The sequence below is a fragment of the Rhineura floridana genome, chromosome 1 (genome assembly GCF_030035675.1).
Source record: "Rhineura floridana isolate rRhiFlo1 chromosome 1, rRhiFlo1.hap2, whole genome shotgun sequence".
Classification (NCBI taxonomy): Eukaryota; Metazoa; Chordata; class Lepidosauria; order Squamata; family Rhineuridae; genus Rhineura; species Rhineura floridana.
Window position 1 is genome coordinate 56,056,329 of NC_084480.1, and position 20,056 is coordinate 56,076,384.

The 20,056-nt window shown below is 42.0% G+C and overlaps 1 pseudogene; it reads left to right on the forward strand.

Moving 5' to 3' along the window:
* The first annotated feature begins 18,244 nt into the window (after nt 1-18,244).
* On the forward strand, nt 18,245-18,363 carry LOC133375877 (5S ribosomal RNA; annotated as a pseudogene).
* Nucleotides 18,364-20,056: the final 1,693 nt, after the last annotated feature.

A 20,056-nucleotide genomic window follows, 5' to 3' on the forward strand; every position in this document is an offset into this window, starting at 1 on the left:
ATCCTAAGAAGACGGAGGTGCTGTGGGTTGGTGGTTCCCGAGTTTAGATAACTGGTCAATTGCCTGCTTTGGATGGGGTCATACTCTCTCTGAAAGAGCAGGTTTGTAGTCTGAGAATGCTCCTGGATCGATCTTTGTCATTAAAGGCCCAGGTGACTTCAGCGGCTAGCAATGCCTTTTACCATCTTTGACTGGTAAGACAGCTGCAGCTGTTTCTGGACTGGGATACCCTGACCACTGTTGTCCATGCACTGGTAACCTCCAGGTTGAATTACTGTAATGTGCTCTATGTGGGGCTGCCCTTGAGGTTGATCTGGAAGCTGCAGCTGGTGCAAAATGCAGTGGCATGATTGCTTACTGGGGCAGGGTATCGCCAACATGTTACCCCACCACTGAAATAATTGCACTGGCTGCCCATTAGCTACCGGACCAATTTTAAGGTTCTATTTTTGTGGTACAAAACCCAAGCAGCTTGGGACCAGGATCCTTGAAAGATCATCTTACCTCTTATATACCCAGTCAATCACTGCGCTTTGCAGGTGAGGGCCTTCTGCAGATACCATCTTATCAGGAGGTCCATTCCGCTCAACATAGGAAGTGGACCTTTAGTGTAAAGGCACCTACCCTTTAGAATGCCCTCCCTTTAAATATTAGACAGGTGCCACCTCTGTTATCTTTTTGGCGCCTACTAAAGACCTTCCTCTTTCAAAACACCTTTTAAGTAGAAACCTTATCACAATCTGTGTCTGTGCTGGAATTGCCTTTTAAGATTTTTTAATGTTGTTTTTAAAAATGTTTTTAAGATGTTTTCTTTTACTATGTTTTTAAATGTGTTTTGTTGTAATATGTTTTAAAGCCTTTTGTTTTTAAGATGTTTTAAAGTGCTTTTAGTGTTTTTGTTTGCCACCCTGGGCTCCTTCTGGGAGGAAGAGTGGGATATAAATTTAATAATAAATAAATAAATATACTGGGATAATCCAGAGAATTCAGGCACAGTTAACTCCCATTCAATTGGAATCCGAAGCACACCTTTGTGACTTCCCCCCTTCACCTATTTGTGTTAATGCGCAGAGCACTTCAGTACTTAATCCCATTAAGAAGAGCCCAAGCAGGACATGAGCACAATCACCCTCTCCTGCTGTTGTTTTCCAGTGATTAGTATTCCAAGGCAGATTGTGTCTGCTGCTCGTGGAGGCAGCATATAGCCATCAAAACTAGCAGCCATTCAAAGCCTGATCTTCCATGAATTTGTCCTTCATACAACAACACCTATGTAATGCCACCTCTCATTTTTGAACTTCTCGAAATCCACTTTGCCTTTGTAGCTTGCTGTTTACTGTGAAACCCTGTGCATGTCTATTCAAGGTAAGTCCTGTTGAGTTCAGTGGTGGTTACTCCCACGTAAGTTGGTATAGGACAGCTGCCTTAGGTTGTAACCATGTCTTGGGTGAGAGGAGTTTCTGTGCAGGTTGCTCCACCATATCCAAAACCTGACAGCTCATTAAGGGCAGCGTGGGAAGTTGGGTTGGTTTTCCTTCCTTCTTTTCTTCCATTGCCTGTTCTTCCCCCTTCCGCTGACCACACGCCAGACCCTGCACATCTAAGGCTGCTCATCTCACCCCTGACATGCCCATAGGACACACTGTTTCCAGAGGGTTGTGGAACCCCCAGAACAGATTTGGGGAGGTGCATGGGGAGAGGAGAGGCAGAGGAAGTCTCATTGCGCAGGCAAAAGACTTATATCAGGAGTGATATGGAACAGGCCAGAGGCAGCATTTTCCCTTAAGCCTAATATTTAAAGCATAATTCAGGATTGGGAGCAGTGCTTAAAGAGTAATTATGACATTTTGGGCTCGATGGCATCTAAAGTCATCTGCAAAGCAAACACAAAAGCTGAATGTGCCCTAAAAATCCCAAGGTCGCACACAAGACAGTTTTGCAGCCTGCTCAGCTCCTACAGTCCAGTTGCCCAAATAAGGCCAGCCTTGATTCCTTGTCAAATATTGCCACCAGGTGGCTTAATAGTGGAAGAGGTCTTATTAGTGAAAGGAATGAGAATCTCTTTTGACACTTGTAAAAACTATTAAAAACAGCTTGCCACAAAGCTATTAAGCAAATATGTGGTTTTGAACAGAACCTTTCATCTAGCTCTTTGAAAGCTTAAATCGAGACAATTAACTTTTCCTCCTTGATATGTATATTAATTATTCAGTCACATCATGATGTATTATTTTTTGTCCTCTAAAATCAAGTGAAGAGAACAGAGAAAGTTACCTCCAAAGATAAATACTTCAGGAAATCATGAGGACAACTGGTTCCCCCTCCAAACTTATATTTTGACAATAAGTCTATAGTGATCTGCTATGAACAGTTTACAGCGGAAAAGATGACATAAATGAACGAAACTTAAAGTTACCACATTCATTTCTCATTTCTGAGATACAGTTCATTTTGGTCATTCTTCTTCTCTGACTACACCATAGAACGGAAATTGAGGTAGAAGACTGTTTCTGAATTATGAGTGCCTGCTGCTGATGGAGCAAGGATGCATTTAACCACATCCATCTTGCGTTTCTGAGACACATAACACCCTGGTCATTCTCTTCCTCTTTTTCCATCAAAGAACAGTAATTGACGCATAAGTGTAACCCCCATCTCCATCTGCAGTGAGCGAGAAAGTTTTTAAACACTAACAGAGGTTAAAAAGAGGTTAAATGTAGCCGTAGCCAGAATGTCCCTAGTCCCTAGTAGTGATAGAAACTGCTGGCTGCTGCTGGGCATCATGGGTGTGTGGGGGGGTGGAGAGAGAGAGAGAGAGAGAGAGAGAGAGAGAGAGAGAGAGAGAGAGAGAGGAATTCCTTTGGTTACCAGAACCTGAAAGTGGATGTAATGGCAGGGGACAGGCCCAGCGCCAGCAGACGACCAAGTCAGGTACTGGCTAAGGGTCCCTGCAGCTCAGAAGGGTCCCTCAGGCTGGGACGGTGGAGCTCCTGCTCTGTGTTCCACGCTAGCTTCAGGTCATGGGGCAAACCATGCTCAGTGACCTGGGGATCATGGAGCAGGAGCTCCACCCTCCCAGACAACACTTCCAATTCCAGCAGTACAGGCTTAAATAGACCCTCCTGCCCCACCTCCCTCCCACATTTCCACATCAGCGTGTTGCATGCACATGCCTGCCATCACCCAAGATGGCAGCAGAGGCATCCCTAAGGGGTTGACACCTCCACCACTATCTTGGATTATGGCAGGCATGCAAGCACATTGCTCTAGCATACTGACACAGCAACAAGGGAGGTGGGGTGGGGCACCTATTTAAGCCTATGCTGCCTGCATGTGTGTGTATGTTGGGGAGCATGATGACCTGGGCCCAGGATACTCTGGTGCCCACAGGCCCAGTCATGCCTCATGCTGGCCGTGGCAGAGGATGTCTCAATCAGCTCCATGCTGGCATGTGGTTACTGACTGGCTAGCTATCCTCACTGATCTCTGTGCCGATGGAGGGAGTAGCCAGTCAGCAACTGCTCAACTGTATAATGTTAGTCTGAGACCTGCTAGACCTAAGGAACCAGAAACTTCAGCAAGCATCAGAGGAGCCATGATGGACCAAAATGAATTACAATAATGGAAAATTTCCACTGTGTGCGAGCTGCATGGAATCTTTACTGAATCACATTGACAGTAAGTGTGAGGCTTTGGCATCTCGGGTGGTGGTAAGTTCTTGATGAAAACAACATGCTTAATAAGATGAAAAAAGAGTGACGTATATTGCAGCAGATAAGGAATCGTAACATTATTAGATTGTTTTGGAAAAAATGCTGGAATGTGTCGAAGTGACATGAGTGAAGACTTGCCAAGAAACAGGGGTCCCAGTTATGACCTGTTTATTCAGCTTCCATCCTGATTCGCTGGCTTACACAGATGGGGACCAGGGCCCCATCTGTCCTATACATTTAAAGCAGTACGATACCACTTGAAACAGTCATGGCTTCCTCCAAAGAATCTTGGGAACTCAGCTGACCACAAGTGGGATTTAGGCATCTAAACATGCAATAATCAAGCCAGATTAAGATTAGTTGGCAGCTTGGAGCTGTACTCGTTTGTATGGGGGGAGGCAGAAAAACATGGCCCTTTGTAATACTCTGGTTAAAGCAAGCAAAATTTTATGCCTGTCATACAAGCACTGTGTCCTTTTGTGGCCATTTTATACCTCCTTCTACGTCATCACAACAGCCATATGAGGTGGGTTAGGCTGAGTGTTAGTGAACAAAAATGATAACTTAAGTGAGATAAAGAATCAGGAGTGGAATGTAGAAATTGAAGTGGAGGCTGCCTCCTTTGCTGGCTTTGTATGTATGTGTGTTTCTAATGTCTGCAAATGCTATATGATGAATTATACAGTTACAGATGGTAGTTTTTAATTTATATTAAATTGCCTAAATGTTTTGTTGGGTTTTTTTTAGTTTAATATATAAAGAATGTAGCAGTAGAATGATGGGGTGGAGGGAAATGTTCACTCCATGCTTCACAATTGGAGGGTTATTATCTAGTCTCTTGGTGTGTTGGCTTTTTCTAAGGAAATACAGCCGGGGGGGGGGGTTAAGCTGACCATAGCAGCAATATTCAGGGAGGAATGAGTAGTTGCTTTCCTGGCCATGGGGAAAAAATATGGGGGCTCTTAGGGATGCGTTATTGCTGCTGGTATAACCACTTATATGGGTTTCTATTACATTTGTTATTGCATTTATAGCCCACCTTTCCTCCAAAGTACTCAATATGGTGTATATGGTTGCCCCCTTTCCATTTTATCCTCACAACAACCCTGTGAGGTAGGTTAGGCTAAGACATGGTGACTGGCCCAAGGTCACCAAATGAGCTTCATGCCTGAGCAGGGATTTCAAATCCTTTTGACTCAAAAAAGAAAACAATTGCTACAGTAATTATTATTATTAATAATAATAATGAATAGCCACAACAAATAATTAAATCACACTGCTTGCTTTTTAACAGTTTAAATATTGAATTTATCCAAGCATGAACATCTGAACAGAATTGCCGTAAAACATAGATCACCTTTGATCCCTCCATCTGAAATACCACAGCTGTTCTTGCAGTGAAAGTGGTATTGCCAGCCTGAGATCAGCAGATGAAAGACCTAAACTAACACAACTTGTTTGCAACTCATGAAACTTGAGTCCTTTGCATGATTTATGGTTGGCATTAGAGGACAGCAAGGCTCTCATATCTTTAACAGCTATATGGCAGGCAGATATTAAACAATGTAAGCCTTTTCTACTATTGAACTATAACCATGAGGAAAGCTTCACCTGTTGACATTCTGCTTTCAAACATATCACTTGTATGTGATCCCTAATTTATTTTTAGGTGTTCCACTCCCCACCTGCAAAGGCAGGTACAAATTTGCAAATGACACAACTTGTATGCAAATCTGTGCTTTCTCTTACAAGTGCAGCACTGGGCTCAGTACACATACAGGATACTGGGCCCAGAAGATTCTGTTGGTACCCTGCAGTTGTATGCCTCATCTCAGTAAGTACACATTTCTGCATGTGACATTGCCCCTTATGGAACCCAGGACCAGCTCCAGGTTTCTGGGGGTCCTTGGGAATAGGGTATCAGGGCCCTGGGGGCCTTCTCAGAGCTTGGAAGTAACTCGTTATTTTTAACGAGTTACTTTTAATTCGTTACAATTTTAAATAATGCGTGGGTAATTCCATTACATTTGGCAAGTAACGGAACGAATAGTAATTTCCCTACTTTTCAGCTTCAACTTTAACATTTCCACGTTAGGTTGGACGTTACTTGGGGGCGGGAACAAGGGGAAGTCAGCTCCTGGCTGTGATTGGTTAACACAAGACATGTGCCTCACACTGATTGGACCTCTGCGCAGACTGTTTCTTCCCTCGTGATCTGTGTTAGGAGGCACGATAGAAGAGATGAATAGGCAGGGGGAGCCTGCTAGCGTCTGACTCTGAGAGGAAAAAATGGACGCCGGAGGAAAAAGCCAGGGCAAGGAAGGCAGAATGGCGAAGAGCTGTGGAGGTGAGTGATGATGATTTGTGTGTGTGTGTGCCCCGGTGTGTGTGTTTTCGGCTGGAGTCTCTGGTTTTGGGGGGGGGGGCTCCGGCTCTCTGGCTACCACCCCTTACTCTCTGGACTCTCTGCTTCAATTTTAAAAAAAAGTTTCTAGGTGGTCTAATTCCCGAGATATACACCAAAACGTAAACCCCCCCTGCACAACTTTTTTTTAAACAGATCATGCTCTAGCTACAACTCCCATCAGCCCAATCCAGTGGCCATGCTGGCTGGGGCTGATGGGAGTTGTAGTTTAAAGTAACTTTTCAAAGCTCTGGCTGCAACCCCGCCCTTTCATGATTGTGAGTAAAGTGCAGACTTGTGTTTGTGTTGTAAATCTCTCTCCCTCCAACCCTATTTTTAAAGAAATTAGGCAGGGTTTATCACAGTTTTTATTATGTAGGAAACTAATACTCATTTTTTTAAAAAATGAATGAAGTTTATTTATTTATTTTTATTATTTTATTTATATCCCACCCATCCTCCCAGTAGGAGCCCAGGGCAGCAAACAAAAGCACTAAAAACACTTTAAAAATAATAAAAACAGACTTTAAAATATATTAAAACAAAACATCTTTAAAAACATTTTTAAAAGCTTTAAAAACATTTTTTTTAAGAAAAAAATTAAAAACATATTAAAAAGCAATTTCAACACAGACGCAGACTGGGATAAGCTCTCAACTTAAAGGACTTGTTAAAAGAACAAGTTCCTTATCACTTGAGGCTGCAGTTTTCCCTGGTTGAGTAAGCCCCATTGAATACATTGGGACTTGCTTCTGAGTAAACAAACATAGGATCACACTATAAATATCTTTACAGGTTATATAAATAAACATATTTGATAGTCATGCTTATATAAATATTTTCATAGAATCATAGAATAGTAGAGTTGGAAGGGGCCTATAAGGCCATCAAGTCCAACCCCCTGCTCAATGCAGGAATCCAAATCAAAGCATTCCTGAGAGATGGCTGTCCAGCTGCCTCTTGAATGCCTCCAGTGTCGGAGATCCCACTACCTGTCTAGTAATTAGTTCCATTGTTGTATGTCTCTAACAGTTAGGAAGCTTTTCCTGATGTCCAGTCGAAATCTGGCTTCTTGCAACTTGAGCCCATTATTCTGTGTCCTGCACTCTGGGATCATTGAGAAGAGATCCCGGCCCTCCTCTGTGTGGCAACCTTTCAAATACTTGAAGAGCGCTATCATATCTCCCCTCAGTCTTCTCTTCTCCAGGTTAAATATGCCCAGTTCTTTCAGTCTCTCCTCATAGGGCGTTGTTTCCAGTCCCCTGATCATCCTTGTTGCCCTCTTTTGAACCTGTTCCAGTTTGTCTGCATCCTTCTTGAAGTGCAGAGACCAGAACTGGACACAGCACTCAAGATGAGGCCTAACCAGTGCTGAATAGAGGGGAACTAATACTTCACATGATTTGGAAACTATACTTCTGTTAATGCAGCCTGATATAGCATTTGCCTTTTTTGCAGCCACATCACACTGTTGGCTCATATTCAGCTTGTGATCAACAACAATTCCAAGATCCTTCTTGCATGTCGTACTGCTGAGCCAAGTATCCCCCATCTTATAACTGTGCATTTGGTTTCTTTTTCCTAAGTGTAGAACTTTTACTTCCACCCAGTTTTGTCATGCTGTGTCCCTATAAGTATCCAATTGCATACTATGGTTGTACAATACTTCCTTTACATTTTAAGTATGCCTTGGGGTAGTCATGGTTCTCCATTGTTTTCATCCTGAGGGGCAGATAGGCTGAGAAATGGTGAGTAGCCCATGGTCACCCACTACACTTTATAGCTTATTTTCATTTTGAAAAATTAATTAAAACAATTTACATGCAGGCAAAATTTATTAAGCGGATTCACACAATATGTGTAAAGCACATCCAACTCGCATTTAAAGCGCATGACTTCCCCTAAAGAATTCTGGGAAGTGTCATTTCCCCCTCACAGTTATAGTTCTCACCACTCTTAACAAACTGCAGTTCCCATGATTCTGTGGTGGGATTCATGTGCTTCAAATGGGTGTTGAATGTGCTTTAAAGGAATGGCGTGGATCTGCCCTAGGTATGATGTTCATTCAAGAGTGAATTGAAAAGAACAATTTTAAAAGATACTTCTTACTCTTACTCATTTTTCAGACCTCTTTCTGAAGTAAAGGGTCAAATCTGTAAAAACATTTGGAGCAGCCACATTAAAAGATAAGGGCAGGGTATTCCAGGCAGGGGGTTGCCAACCCTGCTTGGATATGGATGTCTTTGCAGAAGAACCCTAGTCAAGGTTTACCAACAGCACAGTCCAAACTATATCTACTTAGAAGTCAGTCCTGTTGAGTTCTATGGGGTTTAATCCCTTAGTAAGTGTGTTTAGAATTGCAGCCTTCAGGAGCCTCCATCTTTACTCCCCAAAGCTCCCATCTAACATCTCCACAACACTAGGCTCCTTTGTCTCTGCTGTGGCCTTCTGGTGACTGCCCTAGCCTGAAGGCACTTAACCCTTCTTGCTGAAAGCAAGTAGGCTAGATTAAATGTTCCCTACCCAGGCTCATATATATAAAATATAAACGGCATTTTGTCAAAAGTATTTTTGTCTACATTTTATACCTCATCCTTGGTTTTCCAAGCTTGGCATGGAATGCTTCTCATACAGAATTAATTTGAAATGCTGCATATTTATTATCATAATCATCATATTCAAAATAAAAAATATATGTACCGCCTTCAAGTTGATTCCAACTTATGGTGACCCTATGAATAGGGTTTTCATGAGGCTGAGAGGCAGTGACTGGCCCAAGGTCACTCAGTGAGCTTCATGGCTATGTGGGGATTTGAACCCTAGTCTCATTTTGTTCTCACAACAACCCTGTGAGATAGTGAGTTAGACTGGCCCAGGCAGGGTTATTCAGTGAGCAAATAGGATCTCTTTTAATTGTGCTATCGACCTGCTTACTTCCACTCTGACTGGGGGATCTTGCAGCATGGGGGAAGAGATGGGGGCACATCACAGCTGAAGTTCACCCATATAGGAGCATTATCTCTTGTTTATTACAGAGACGCCTGTTGCAGGTTTTGCTGCTGAGAGCAGCAGTCAGTTAGTGCGGCCACTTGAGTCACAGCTTGTTGATCCCGAGGAGGCAAAACTAGAAAGTGAGGTTCAGAAAGGAGGCCCTGTGCACGAGGAGGAGGAGGGCATGAAGCAGTGCCAGTTGCCCACAGCCACATCAGCAGAACAGCAAGTACCATGGTTTGGCTTTGAGAAAGCTTGTACATTTGTGAGCCAGAGTGGGAAAAATGTTGTTGTACGATGCAATTACTGCCTTCCAAGGATCAAAAATCTGACATCAGCTGTTTCCTCCTCATCCAATGTGAAGAAACATTTTGAGGTAAGCCTTTGTCATGCTGGTCCTCAAAGAGTGTCCATTGTCTATTTATGTTTAAATTGTGAAGTTCCTCTTCCATTTTTTCTTGGATTCATGCTTTGTTCTTCTTCCTCAGAGGGCACACCCTGAGAAGCTGAGAGCAATTGAAGAAGCAATAAAGGCAAGGAGACGTGGCCTTCCTGAACCAATGCATGACACCCCTCCTCCCAAAATGCTGAAGCAGCAGCAGACACCCCTTGAGAGGTGGGGATCTGGCAGGGATCTGCCTCTTCTGGCAGCCTGCGTACACCCTCGCTTCAAACTAGATCGGCTGGAATCGTGTCAGGCCACCACCCATACCAACAAGTAAGAACATTAGGGAAGCCCTTTGGGTGGATTACTCCAAGGCAAATGTTGTCTCAAGGGAGGCATCAGAGGGCTTAAGGTGGTAGGCAGGGGCTGGGCCTTTTCTTCCTGGGGCTCCTCATCACAACCTTGGGTTGCTGCAGGTAATCCTTAAGGGTCTGCTGTGCTGCCCCATGAGTGTGGTGACTTGGTCACCTTCCTACCTTCCATGTCATCATCCACAGGCTCAGGCTGGACCCTGAACCAGGGGACATGACAAGCATCAGGAAATGAAGAGCAGATGATGGTTTCCTAACATATATGTGTTAACATATCCTCTCTCTTTCTTAGATACACAATGGAAGCCTTGTTGAAAGCTGAAATAAAGATGGGTGTACTTAATGAGGACAGTGATCAGTCTTCAGATAAAGACCAGGAAGGGGATGACTTAGAAGATGACTTCTTTAACTTTCTGCCCCAGGGCAAGAAGTCAGCAGTGGACACTGCTGAGGAGGAACTGGAGAGGTACCTGAGGTCTCCCAGCAGGGAAGTGTCATCACTCCATGGCTTTCCACGTGTGCTGCGGTGTTTTTTGCAGCACGACACAGGCATGCCTTCAAGCGCCGCAGTAGAACGCCTGTTCAGTACTGGTGGCAACGTAATGACTGTAAAAAGACATTCCTTGTCTGACATGCTCTTTGAGCATCTTGTTCTTTTGAGACATAACAGAAACATATTATAAAAGCATTTCAAGTGTAAAATTTGATTTCAAGAGTTGGGGTATCTTCATTGCTTGGGGGGATGTGAGATTCTTTTATGCCATTATGTTAATCTTATGGATAAAATTTTTTATTCTACTACCCCCTGTGTGTGTGTGTTTATTTTTAATATTGTTTTAGGCTTCTTAGATGTGCAGCAGCCAAGGCCAGCACCTTGTAGGAGTTTTTTTAAAAAAGTAACTGAAATGTAATTGTAGTGATTACTTTTGAGAAAAAGTAAAGTAATCAGTTACTTTCAGAGCAATTGTAATTGTAACGGTAATTACTATTTTTTGGGCCAAGTAATTGTAACTGTAATTTATTACTTTTTAAAAGTAATCTTCCAAGCTCTGGGCCTTCTCCTCCTCCTTAAACCACACCCAACCCTCATAGCCCCATCTCTTTAAACTAACATTCTACATCCAGGCCTAGGGGTGCAAGAGGAGGAGGATGGGGATGGAGAGAGGCTGCGGGAGGAGAAGGACCAGCTCATTCAGGAGCATGCTTGCTCAGGGGAGGGTGACCATCTATCCAAGTGAAGTCCCATCCCTCCCTCTGTGCACTCCAAAGAGGCCCACAGCACTGCTCACCTTGGGGCACCCCAAAGACGTTCTCCTCTTGCCATCCCCAAGAGATACAGAAGCCACAGAGAGAGGGGACACACTCTGCACATGTACAGGGGCCCACCCAGGGCCTCCTGCTCACCAGCAACGGGCTCAGTGTTGCAGCTGCATCATCTTCCTTTCATGCTGTTGCCACCTTCTCCTCTTCCGCTGCTTTGGTCTGTCAGGGGGAACCTGAATCTTAGCCACCTCAGTTGCCCAGCCCATAGGGAGAGGAGGAGGAACACAGCAATGTCATGGGGGCAAACTTCCTCCACTCTCTCCCCTGCCACCTGGAACAAATCATGTCTGCCATCATGTCTGTGAGGAGGCATCAGCTAGCCCTTTCCCTGCCTACCCTGTTACTCTTCAGGGCCAGGCCTGCTGGGGCCCTTCTGAGCCACAGGAGCTCTCAGCCGTTGCCCAACCTAGCCACCCGCTGGTGCCAGCACTGGCCCTGATGGAACTCTTCCATTCCCTGTAACTGCATCTGATTGTCAGCACAAACAAGCAGCTATTATGCCTACAACCATAAGGTTGTATAGCCAATGTAGTGCTAAGTGATGGTAATGTGAGGATTTAAACTTGCACAATGGAACTCCCCCCCCCCCCGTACATGCCCCACACCTTCCCCAGATCTGCTCCGGAGAAAACTCATAAGAGTTTTAGGGGTGCACAGATGGAGGTGGGGAAGTTCTGTTGCACAAGTGTAAATCCTTGTGCTAACAGGATGAGTAAGCTGGATGCTGCCCATTGTATGGTAAGAGGGTCCTCTGTCTTATACTAAACAAGTTAATAAAGAAAGATTCTTTCCATCTTAGAATTCTGTTTATATATACGTTTTTATTAATTTTGATTTTAATCAATTGTTATAAAACAATGTAGGTAATAGAGTTAAGTTAACAGAACAAATATTAAAGTAACTGATTATAGTATTTTAAAATTAATATGAATTATGCTTTCATGGAAATATAATTTTGTTTTCAAATCAATATTTAATAATTTAATTTGACATCAATTTAAGGACAATTCTCTGAATCATGGAATGTAGAGAGTAACTTGTTCTATCAGATCTGGGTCAGCTCTGCTTTCAGAATTCAGCATGAATCTGAATATGAGTCAGTCTCAATTTGTTTGCTGTCAGAGTTAGCTATCTATATATAGCACAAGTCATCAGCATTTAGCAGAGTCTTCTTTTTAACCTGCTGAAGCAGCTTTTCCTGTGGGGTGGGTGAAGAATGGGTGTTTTAAGCTGCCTTCTTCCTCTATTTCCTCACATCTGTGGGTCTTTGTAAAGGGCAAAAAATTCCAGAGCAATTTTATTCCTGATGGAAGGAATGGAAGATGTATATCGGTGCAACTCCACTGCTAAAGCAGCATTAATACTGGTGTTTAGATAATATCCATAAATAAAATAAATAAATTATAAATAAATAAATATTAATCTATACATTGATGGTGTATATTTCCTTCACTTCTTCATTCTCTTTCTTTCTAAACCTGAAAGCATAGGATAGAAAATTAATCTAGCTGCCATCTCTCACTCACTCACTCACTCACTCACTCACTCACACACACACACACACACACACACACACAGAGAGAGAGAGAGAGAGAGAGAGAGAGAGAGAGAGAGAGAGAGAGAGAGAGAGAGAGAGAGAGAGAGAGAGAATTCATACAGAAAAAACAGGGTCCAATTTTGGACCCTATTTTTTCCTATATGAAGTCCTCTGTGTGCATGTGCAATCTGCTTTTATACGACTGTTTTACTTGTTTTATGTTGTATTTTTATATATTGTATCTCCTTTTATACTAGTTTTCCCAGTATTTTATTTATTTATTTATTGTTTGATTTATATCCCACCCTTCCTCCCAGCAGGAGCCCAGTTAATATGCATAGGCATAATACAGTTTATAAATGGTTTGGGATACATAAATAGTGAGACTTAAAGCTGAGTAAATTTGCAAAATCAAAGTTTGGGGACTTGCAAGTTGCTCTTGACGCCTGTGTCCCAGCAAGTACACTATGCTTACATCCATTGGTGGAACACTCAGGATGCATATTTAGACTCCAGTTTGATGAAGTTTAGATAATTAGGAGTTCCCATGATTAGGGTTGCCATATTGCCTGGTCTTTGCATGCCACCCAGCGCCCGTTTAGCCCCTTAGGTGGCCCGGATTCTCAGCTTTAATTTAAAAAAAAAAAAGTTTCTAGGTGGTCAGATTCTCGAGATATACATAAAAACATCAGCCGCCCCCTGACTGTTAAATGTTTCTTTAAACAGTACTGTATAGCACTTTGTAGCTTTAACCCCGCCCGTTCAGGATTGCAGCCAATCAGTGAAGCCAGGGTTGCATTTGGTTGACCTGAGGCAGTGTCTAGAAAACCTCGTTGCAGTGCCAGAGAATGGTGGTTCCCCCCCCCCCCGTTTATCTGAAAATCTCATAAATTGGGTAAGTATATACATTTCAGTTTTTTTTCCTCTTGTGTGCAGGAGTCAGATCCTCGGCAGTGTTTTGAAAACCTTTCCAATACTTGCTTTTGTAAAAGCAATGCTAATCCCATATGCCCTGAGTAAATCCCATTGAATTCAATAGGACTTACTTTTGAGTAAACATGGTTATGAATGTGCTGAAAATCAATGGGACTTTGGAGTGAATGTAAAAAAGAATTGTGTTTGTGTTCTAACTCTTTCTGTCCCCCCCCCTCCAGTCCTATTTAAAGCAAGTAGGCAGGGCTTACTTAGGTATTACAGTTTTTATTCTGTAGGAAACTAATACTGATTTTTTAAAAACTAATACTGATTTTTCTGCAATGACCAACTGGTTTGACAATAAACTATTATATGAGCTGTATGTATTTATACATCTGCAGTGTGTGTGTGTGTGTGTGTAGTGTTTCCAACAACCCTGTGAGGTAGGGTTGGCAGCTCACAACAAGAAATAAAGCCATTTAAAATCCAATAACCATAAAAACAAGTATAAGTTGCAAAACAGCATAAAGTGGCATGATTCGGAATTTTGTGAATGAAGTTGCTTATTACTTGAGGTTGCATTTCTGTCCCTGTTTGAGTATGCCCCAGTGAATACACTGGGACTTGCTTCTGAATAAATAAACCTAGGATTGCACTATAAATATCTTTACAGTTTGTGTAAATAATAAATATATTTGATAGTCATGCTTATATAAATATTTCTTCATTTATCATATTTTTGGTTTTTGGTTAGGAATCCTGACTGGTTGTGAGATGCTTAGTTTTCTGCCTTACTCATAGGAATCTTGTTGTGGTTGGTATGGTATTGCATTTAAGAAATCATGGTACGAAATGGCCTGAATCAGTATAAGGCAGATTCCTTGCTTCCTAAAAGTGGGAAGAGACTCAAGGGCCACAGTGACTCCAACATTTATTTATGTATTTTTATTTACAACATTTATATACCGCTTTATTGTAACAAATCTCAAAGTGGTTTACAGAAAGAATTAAAACAATAAAATTATTGGCAAAAGTGTTAAGGACAGATGCTTAAAAACATTCAAAGTAATAAAACCAACAATGAGTTAAAAACAGATTTAAAAACACAATTGCTTCCACATGCCTGGAGAGGCTTGCCTCAAGAAAACTGATTTTAGCAGGTGCTGAAAAGAGGTGTCTGCCTAATGTCAATAGGTAAGGAGTTCCAAAGTGTAGGTGCTGCCACTTTACAGGACTGATTTCTTACAAGAGCAGAAGAAGTACTGTACTATGTGGCACCCATAACATAGAAAGCACAGCTTGAACTTGGCCTGGTAGCAAATCAGCAACCAATGCAGATTTCAGAGCAGAGGTATTATGTGCTGATAGGATCTCACTCATGTCAGCAATTGTGCTGCAGCATTCAGCATTAACTGCAGTTCGCAGGTCACGTTGTGCTGCATGGGGATTTCTGTGACCTTGGCTGACTGGATGCTAGGATTTTTTTAGTTTGGGTTTTTGGTTATGAATCCTGACTGGTTGTAGGATGCTGAGTTTTCTGCCTTACTCATAGGAATCTTGTTGTGGTTGTTATGGTATTACATTTAGGAAAGTGTTACTGCCTTTTGTGTTTTTTTTCCTATTTGCATTTCACTTATCTTTAACCTCACTTCATTACAGCCATAGAAGCAACAGTAGCATATGCAAGATAATTAACTCCCATTAGTGATAAGAGCAAGAACTTATAGTTATTATTTTAATTAAAACAAGAGGCTTATCAGTACTTTGAAGAGGGCCAGATACAGTAGGGCCCCGCTTACCGGCATTCCACTAATGCGGCAGCTTTCGTTTTCCATTTTAAAACCGATTTTTGCTCTTTTGCAACGTTTTGTGTCATTTTTGCGCGATGCAGTCCATTATAGTCAATGGGGTTCTGCTTTACGGTGATTTCCACTTTACGGCGGGGGCCTGGTCCCTAACCCGCCATATAAGTGGGGCCCTACTGTATTTATTTTCTTTCTGAGCCCAGGACTGGGTCTTTCATGATGCCTGGTGGTGGTGGGGAACAGGAGAGTAGTCGATAAGACAGACATCCTGGCATTGGTAATCTAATTAGCAAGGTATGTGTGGGGTTGTTGCACACTTCCGGGCCCAGTTTCATTTTGCGTATGGAAGTGGAACCTGTGTAGATGTGGTTGATCAAAGGGAGAAGAAATTTTGAGTTAAGCAAAGCTCTGCTTTTATAAAACCTAAGAAACATACAGATACTTTGAATGTCTGAGTGCCTGCACCAGTGAAATACTGGAGGAACTTGTAAAACTTGCTGCAATAGTATTTACAACTGAGCATGTGGTGTGAAAGACTCCTTTTCCTAACATTTTGGCTTCTTGTTTTTCTCCACCCACCACATCTCTGAAATATATCGTATATGTAATGGTTAACCATACTGCTGCCCTGACTTACTATATGTTTGTTGCTATTTTGTGTTTTTATTATGTTTTTATATTGATTGTGTATTTTTATTGTTTTTATTATATTTGTAAGCTGTCCTGAGCTCTGTTTTTAACAGCAGAAGGGCAGGATATAAATCATCTTAATCAATCAATCAATCAATATTCCATAGTTTTGGAAACTAGAGTCTAAGCATTTAAGGCTGAAAATGTTGCTTTAAAAACCAAGATTTCTCACATCTTTTCCCAGTTTTTGGTGGTAATTCCTAGGCACAAAAACAAAACAACTGGATAATCCAAATATTAATATGGAAATATCTGCATAATATGCAAATAATATGCAAATAATTTGCATAATATGCACAATATGCACATTAGCCTGCCCGGATTTGTGGAATTGGAATATGGCAACCCTAGGTTCAGAGCCTGCGACTGATCCTGTATCTTTAGGAGAAGAGAAAGTCAGCCAATTGCAGGTGTTCTTGCAATTCTCCCTCCCCCCACATAACTTTTAAAGATACAGAAGACCACTTGGAGGCCGGGCCTGGCAACCAAGAGGTCTTCTGTATTTTTAAAAGTTGTGCAGGGGGAAGGGAGAATTGCAAGAACACCTGCACTTGGCTGACTTTCTCTTCTCCTAAAGATACAGGATCAGTCTGAGGCCGTGAACCTGGCAACCCTAGCTATTGGTTACATGTGCACAGTCAGTCTCGCTTGAGTGGGCAGAGAGCTGCAGCATGGCACTGTTTGCCTGGGGGTTTTATACATTCCAGGACAAAGACATTAGGATTTCCCAGTCAGGGAGTTACACATAAACATTACATAGAGGTTACCAGCACAGTTCTACTATGAGCTCATGCATTCCAGTGCTGACTCTTCTCAGGCCTTGGAGAGTACTGAGATGTCCAGTACAAGTGTTCTGCTCCCCTTATCTTGTCTTCTGGGCCAGGCTGTACCATGCATTCCTTGTTACCATGGCTACATATGTGTAACAGGCAGAGAAGACAGCAGACCAAGGAAAGGATTTTTATAAATTATAAATCCTATAGATTTCTAAAAGAAGATATTTTGCTTACTGTTTGTATCTGAAAAAAATCCTCATTAGTTGCATGTGGTTTTGCATGCAAAGCTCTGAGCAGTGACCTCTGCCTCCCTCCCCACCTCCCCTCTCTTATTATTATTATTATTATTATTATTATTATTATTATTATTATTATTATTATTATTATTATTATTATTATTATTATTATTATTATTATTATTTTCCAAAACTGGAACTCATGGTGGCTTCCAGATAAAAAATACATATAATTAAAAACATACAAAGTCTACATTAAAATAAGATTAAACTATTTCCAATATTAAAACCATACACACATATAGCTAAAAGAGTTCAAACTAGTTTAAAAATAATATAATAGACATTAGCAATGCAGCACCCTTCACGCCCTATCCTTAAAAGCCTTCAATTCCAAAGGCTTGTTGGAATAGGAAGGTCTTTGCTTGTCGGCGGAAGGACTGCAAGGAGGGGGTCATTCTTATCTCCCTAGGAAGGGAATTCCAAAGCCTAGGGGCAGCCACCGAGCGCCACCGAGGCCAGTGGAGAGACAAGACACCACCACTGCTATCTAGCCACCCAGAAGTCACAGGGCTGCTGAGAGAGCAAGGAGCAGAGCCAAAAAGCCTCCTCACAGCTGGCCTTTGGGGTGAGCGAGGGGCAGGCAGAAGTTCCAGCAGCGAGCAGCCAGGGTCCTAAAGAGCTGCTGCTGCTTCCAGTTTCCTTTCCTGCCCTTCCTTTCTTCCTAACAACCAGGATGTATCTTCGTCTTCTGAGGAAGGTATTCCCTGGAAATTCTCTTGTGTAAATTAAAAAATCCCCCTCTCCATGGCAAATGCAAAGAGTTCCAAGCAGGCACTTGTCAAAAATCATTGTATAGTTAACTTACGGTACAATATATACAAGTCTACTCAGAAGTAAGTCTCTTTATGTTTAAAGCTTACTCTCCGGTAACTCAAATTGGGTATAGGATCGCACTAATTAGGCAAGATAAGGGCTGGTTGAAGCCTTGATGCTGTACTAATTTGGGGGGGGGAGAGAGAAAATATGACACTTTATAGTACAAAGATGCATCAACCTGGTTAAGGCAAGTAAAATTTGATGCCTGTAATACAAGGACTCTATGGCCATACTACCCTGAACACGCCCAATCTCGTCTGACCTGAGATTCTAAGCAGGGTCAGGCCTGGTTAGTACTTGGATGGGAGACTGCCTGGGAATACTGGGTACCATAGGCTTAGAAGAAGGCAATGGTAAACTACCTCTGAATGCTTCCTACCATGAAAACCTAGGAATATATATATTCCTACACCAACCTGGGAGTAAGTCCCATTGAACCCAATACAGCTTACTTCTGAGTAGACATGTATTGGATTGCATCCTTAGTTTCCTTTTACAGTCATTTTAATTCTTCCTTCTGTATCTTCACAACAGCCATGTGAGGTAGGTTAGGCTGAGAGTTAGGGACTGGCCCAAGGCAGTAAATAAGCAAAAATAATGATGAGTAGAAATCTAAAATGTGAAAATGCTCATGCTCAGAGTATTTTTGTTGCTGTTCATCAGGGCTTTGTGTGTGTGTTTTAATGTCTACTGTCTCATAACTTCTTTTTGCCTGAGAATGTCATATTTCATACAGTTACAGATGTTTGGTTTTTTTAAAAATGTCCAAATTCTGTGTTATTTTTTTTAAACTTGAGATATTTGCATGCTTTAGGGTTGGCATTGCAGGAAATCAGGCTCTTGTGCACTTAACAGCTGTAGGGAAGGTAGAAATTTAATGGAGTAAGCCTTTTTCTACTGTGGAAATACAATTATGGGGAAACCTTCACCTGCTAGCATTCTGTCTGTCAGACATCTTATTACTTGTGTGTGCCCTCCTCCCCAGATTTACTTCTGATTTGTGAATGCCATAACCACTGCCATTCCTTCTCCCCGTTTATCTTTGCAACAACCCTGTGAAGTAGGTTAGGCTGAGACACTGTATGTACATAAGCAGCAGTTGGTAGTTGTAGGTGATACAGCATTAATAAAATATAGCCCCTGAAATGCTGAAATGTATTTTGGTGGAGTCCAGTCCTACATATGTCTACTCCAAATTGAGCCTCATTATGTTAAATGGATAAGTATATAGGATTGCAGGTTAATTTTTACCTCTGAAAGGAACGCACTGTCAAACATAGAATTTAAGAGAAATACTTTTCTGGACATGTTGGAAACAGGTGGGTAAGTGGGAAGGGAGTTGTGTTTATCTAATTGGGTCATCAACATTGTGCCCTCCAGATGTTCTTGAACTACAACTCCCATCAGTCTTAGACAACATAACCAATTATCAGGGATGATGGAAATTGTAGTCCTACAACATCTGGAGTGCATCACGTTGGCTGTCCCTGGTCTATAAGGCCCCACAAGTAACTTTTGTTCTTTTTTTGGTAATACATACAAGAACATAAGAACAGCCTGCTGGATCCAACCAGTGCCCATCTAATCCAACATCCTGTTCTCACAGCAGCCAATCAGATGCCCTAAAGGGAAGCCCACAAGCAGGACCTGAATGCATGAGCAGTACTCTCTTCACTTGTATTCCCAGCAACTGATATTCAGAAGCATACTGTCTCTGACAGTGGAAGTAGAACATAGCCATCATTGCTAGGTGCCGCTGATAGCTTTATCCTCCATGAATTTGTCTAATCCTCTTTTAAAGCCATCCAAGTTGGTGCCCATCACTGCTTCTTGTGGTAGCAAATTCCATCGTTTCACTATATGCTGTGCAAGACTACATTTTTAATTGCAGAAGGGGTGGATGTGAGATTCTGTTGTGCTATTCTGTTAATCTTATGGATAAAAAAAATTATTCTATTACCTTCTGTGTTTGTGTGTGTTTATATTTAAGGTTGTTTTTGTTGACCATTGAACCGCACTGTCACTGAGTTT